The sequence below is a fragment of the Pinus tabuliformis genome, chromosome 5_1 (assembly GCF_031772625.1).
Source record: "Pinus tabuliformis cultivar Carrire ecotype Pingquan chromosome 5_1, CPIR1, whole genome shotgun sequence".
Taxonomy (NCBI): Eukaryota; Viridiplantae; Streptophyta; class Pinopsida; order Pinales; family Pinaceae; genus Pinus; species Pinus tabuliformis.
In genome coordinates, this window is record NC_142305.1 from 855597066 (window position 1) to 855602704 (window position 5639).

General features: G+C 36.5%; 1 pseudogene; it reads right to left on the reverse strand.

Annotated features, from left to right (window-relative positions):
• Window positions 1-685: 685 nt before the first annotated feature.
• Window positions 686-1990, reverse strand: LOC149167541 (BTB/POZ domain-containing protein At3g05675-like; annotated as a pseudogene).
• Between the last annotated feature and the right edge of the window lie 3649 nt (window positions 1991-5639).

Sequence of the window (5639 nt, forward strand, 5' to 3'; positions counted from 1 at the left end):
ATAATATTTGACATCAAACTCAAGAAGAAAAGGAAAATTTTAAAAAACTGGATCTCCAAGGTGGTTTTCATGCCCCCTCCAAATTTGGAATAGGTATAATCCAAACCTTCCCCAAGATAGATTACTTAATACCAACTAGATTAATATTCCATACAGCGGTTAGTGTACTTAGTATCACAAACCTAGGGTTTTGGGAATGTAGCTAGACATACCTCGACCATTGGGATACTCTACCATTCTACCAAGTCCATTTAATGAATAATAGAGCTACATGCCCAAGAAGCAACTTTGTTTGGAATGCCCAGATGGGGATTGGTATTCTATTCTAACAACAAATGAATTCTTTCCTTCAACTTGGTAGGTTAATTGGAATGTATGGTGTAGTTTTCTCTAAACCCTACGTGCAATTCTAGTGATTTAATGATTCCTTTTACTGTGATCTCAGTCCTCCATCTAGGTTAATTGATTGGCTCCCTTTCTCAGTGAATTGATCAATTTAAGGTGTATTGTACACAATATTATATGGTCCTTTATTTAACCTCTTGGAATCATGTAATGAGTGCCCCAAATTTCTATCAATGAATACAAGCCATCTCCTCTTTGTTGCCTTGCACCTCTAACACCACAATTCAAAAACTTCACTTAAATCTATATGTCTTGCTTGCTATGTTTGAAGCCAATTATATTAATGGTCAACATTGGTATCAGTATATGTATTTTTGGTGTTAACACCAATAAAATTGAAAGCAAATTTCCTTTTTTCTATTTTGGATATATAACACCACACTCTAAAAGCTTCACTTAAATCTCGACATCTTTCTTCTTTCTTTTAAGTTAGTCATCCAAATTTTCATCATGACAACTAGAAGGAAATGCCAGAACCAAGGAAATGAACACAAATTCTAGGCTTTGACGAAGATCATTATCCATTTGGTAAGGAATTTTGTCATAAAAATATTGTAGGTGAAGTTTTGGTTGTCTCCCTTATAAATGGTAACCAAACTTTCACTAGATGTGTTTTCCTTAGAGCAGAAAGGGTTACATTTCCATTCCAAACTACCTCCAAAACCATTCTTGTAACTTCAATCAAGTTCAATTTTGTTCCCCATAGGCATTACATTACTATTATATCCCTAATTGTGTAAATAAATTTATTTGAAGCTTCTATCCACTTGCTCACAAATTCAGTTAAAAGATCCATCTTATGTAAAATCTGACACAACCATTAAAAGCTAGCCAAAAATCTGAAAATATGATTTTGGTGGTTTTTTAGGACATCTTCTGTATGATATAACAAAGATGACATTTTATTTTCGAAAATGGAAAACAACTCTCGTGGATTCCTTTTTACTTCATCTTTTACATTGTCATATATTCTAAGTAGAGGTGCATCATCATATTCAACAAGCATAACTCTACCTTCTCTCGACCAGAAGCTTCAAGTTTATCTAGAGAAGCAGCTAAATGAGAACGTTTTATGTCAACTTGAATTGCAGCATGTGTGGCAGAGAGAAACACATCTATTACCGCTTTTGAGTCGACTAATTGAATTCTAGCAAGGATGGGAATGACTTTTGAACCTAGCTATGTAAGGGTTTCTATAATTTCTTCTTTTTCATCTTCTTCCGAGGGAACTGTATCTAAATATTGAACACACTTTGAAATTATTCAATCAATACCAACTATGGTGGCTGCTTTCAAAATGCCAAGTGCCACTTTTAGATGCTACTTTAAACCTATAACTAGATTGTTCTCTACATAAGAAAATCTTTAAAATGTTCAGATGATGATCATATTTAGATTCACAGTAGTAAAATTCTACGTAATTCTAGAAATTAGCATATGGGCTACTCATCTGAAAGATGCTCTGCAAAATATTTTCTCTGTTTTACAAAATTTTCTAAATGTGAGTAAAACAATCTTCTTTTCCATCACTTGTCCTTAATATCACATTCACATCATTCAAAGTGCATGAATGGTATCCCAACATCAGGGCAGAGTATTGAATTTCATGTGAGATGAGAGAAGCCGGATGAACAATAGAACATGAATTAAAATGCCTAAAACCTTCTCCAAATTTCCTACAAATTAACATGTTAATGCTTGATCTAGGGATGTCCCTGAAAGATGGTATTTCAAGTTTGAGGTGAAATGATTTTTTATGAAATATTCAATCTAAATTATGTAGACATGTTGTTTTTTATTTCTTTTGTTAACTAGATTTCAAAGATAATCATTTTAAGGATTTTCTTTGCTTTACCATGTTGTAGAAAATTTCCTTATCTGTTTTGAATATAATTTTTTAACCAATCGTGTGGCCAAAGAGGAACTAGACAAAGAGATCGACATTAGAAACACACTAAATAGAAACCATTTAATAGCTGCAGCAAGATATTAACAACTGGATTCAACAAAATTTTCATCTTTAATTGGATTACTCTTCCTTACACCAAAATTCCTCTCAAGTGTGTCCTAAACCTCATTGGTTGTCATTGGTAGAATGTTGTCATCTACGCATAATTTTATGCATTTTAATGCAAAGAAATTATTTTTCCTCTTCACTTCCAATTATTTTAAAAAATATTCATACATCTCTTTTTGTCTCTTTGTCCTTCTCATCCTCTTGGATTTTCCCATTTGCTGAGTGCTTGTTGATTGCGAATCAAAAATAAATCGACTCACGAAAAATGGTGGTTGCACTTCTGAATAATATTAGATGGATTACTTCATCTTCTCACCAATGCATTGAAAAGATTCTAAGCTTTCAGGAAATTATTCTACAACTTCTTTCATAAAACCCTTTTCATTTTTTTATTTTTTATTCTTTTTCTCTTTAATTTAAAAAAAACATTTACGACCATATGAGAAACAATGCCAACGCTCTTGATGCAGGCGGACCTGCACTTCCGGAGTAGAAAGTTGAGGCGCAAGAGGGCTACAGGTTGTGGTGGAAGGTTTAACCATGGAGGGGAGAAGAGGAGGGAGCTTCACTCCCTCCTACAAGGAAGCGGTAGCCAACAAGAGCAAGATACCACCAGATAGAGGTAGAGGGAAAGCGGAGGAAGGAAGGAGAAGCACGGAAGAGGAAGCAGAAGGCTCCAAATTGGAGGAGAATGAGGGCACAAAAGACAAGGAGAAAATTGAAAAAAAACATGGAACAAAGGACAAAAATTAGGTGGGGCCATGTAAACCCAAGGCTGAAATAACTCCTAGAGTAGTATTAAATAATCCAGAGTTGTAGGCATATAGGGAGCACATGCAGACGTATGCTATCATATGCAAATTTATGGGGTTATGGTCCATTGAAAAAGCTCTACAATCTTGGATCCGATACCACTTGAAGCCCAAAGGAAGCATTGATCTTCATCTGAGGTCCAAGGGTTTCTTCACTGTGGTGTTCACCAACATCAAGGACAAAGACAGAGTGTTTGAAGGGGGGGCCTACTGCTATGCTGTGGCAGGGCTCTATATGAGGCCATGGATGATGAACTTCGTTCCGGAGAGGGAAAATTTTACCTCGGTCCTGGTTTGGGTAAGACTCTATTCTCTACATCTTGATTATTGGCAAACAGAATTGCTAGCCGCCATAGGCAATAAGTTAGGGAGGTTTATCAAAGTGTCTGAAGCCACAAGGAGAGGAAAATATACCTCCTTTGCTAGGATCTATGTGGAGATGGATCTATCTGGAGCTCTTCCAAATGAAGTCATCTTAGAGGTTTTTGATGAGGAATGGGTGCAGACAGTAGACTATGAACACATCCCATTCAGATGTCATAGATGCCATGAACATGGACACCTTCTGAGAGACTACCCTCTCAATAAAGTAGAAAACAAAAACAAAAACAACACAATGAAAGATACAGACAGCTTTCACAGAGTTGTCCATAAAGGAAAAAGTGGCAAGAAAGGGCCAAAGCAACATCAAGTGGGAGGACAAAAGGACAATCAGAATCAATACCAAGTTCTCGAAGTGGATGAAGAAACAACGGTAGAAGATCAAGTAATGAAGGAGGGTTATGAGAAGACGGAGAAGGAAGAAGATAATGATCTGACACAGGAAAAGGAAAAGTAGAAAGGAAACATGATAAGTGATTCAGAACTTGAAATGGATCAGGAAATGAACCAGAGTGAGATGGAAATGGAGGACAGTGAGTTACAGGAGATTCTTGACAGAGAAAACCTTGATCTAGAAGGATTCCTAAATCAGGGAACTATGGGAGGGGTAGAATCACTACCACAAGAAAAGATCAACCGAATACAACAGTTATTCCTATGGAAAACGTAGGCAAATGGTTTGGAGGAAGTAAATAACATTGAAAGACAGAGTAACGAAGGGGGAAAGTATTAAAAGCGACTCTGAGCCTAGCACCTAGAAATCTCGGAAGAAAAAGAGGCAGAAAAAAGCAGAACAAGCTACTGATGAAATGTGGAAAGCTCATGGTAAGCTCAGGTAAGATGAAAGATCTAACCAGTTACTCTTCTACCAATCTTTAATTATGAAGTTCACAACTTGGAATATTAGAGGTCTAGGCAGTAGGATAAAATAGAGAATGCTGAATAATGGAATGAAACAATCAACTTCGGACATAATTTTGTCCAAGAAACAAAATGCTCTATACAAAAGTTAAAGCAAATCCATAGTAAATGGCTCAGCAAATTTGAGTTTTTAGAAGTTAAAGCTGAAAACTCAGCAGGAGGTATCCTCACAATCTGGAACCCCCTAAATATTGGAATAGTCAATGTGGAGGCATCAAGGAACTATTTATCAGTGGTCATATAGCCAGTAGGTTACAGGAACACCTATGTAGTGATGAATGTTTATGGCCCTCAAAGGTTCGATGAAAAAATCAGGTTTTTAGATTCCTTGGTAGAACTTCGGGTAAGGTATCCAGGGTTACCTTGGGTCATAGGAGGAGACTTTAATATGATAAGATCTCTCTCAGAGAAAAAAGGGGGTACAAGGGCTCTAAACAAGGATGTCGCAGCCTTCCAAAACTTTTTTGAAAAGATGAAGCTAGTTGACATTGAGACCAACAATGGCCTTTGCACTCGGAATAATAAAAGAGGAGGGAATTCCCAAGTAGCCTCTAAGTTAGATAGATTCATGATCTCGGAGGATCTCATGCTTTTAGACAAGGAAATAATTGCAGGAATTCTCCCTTTTAGTGGCTCAGATCACTGGCCAGTGCTAATGGAGATCAAGGGCATAGGCACCCCAAGAAATAGACCTTTCAGATTTGAAAACATATGGTTATAACATCCAGATTTTATCAGCAACATTGAAAACTGATGGGCGGAATATCTGCAGATTCAGGGATCGTCAATGTTCCTGCTACACAAAAGATTGAAGCACATCAAGATGAAGCTAAAATTTTGGAACAAGGATATTTTAGGAAATATTTTTGCAGATAAGAAATCGGTTGAAAATAAAATTCTGAAGCTCAACCAAACTCTGATCGAGGAAGGCTTTGATAAGAGAAAAAATGAACAGGTAGAAAAATACCATCTAGAATGGGAAAAGTTGTGTAAACAAGAGGAAATTTTTTGGAAACAAAAATCAAGAGTTCAATGGCTAAAGGAAGGAGAACGCAACACCAAATTTTTCCATAGATCTACCATTGCTAATCGGACTCACAACA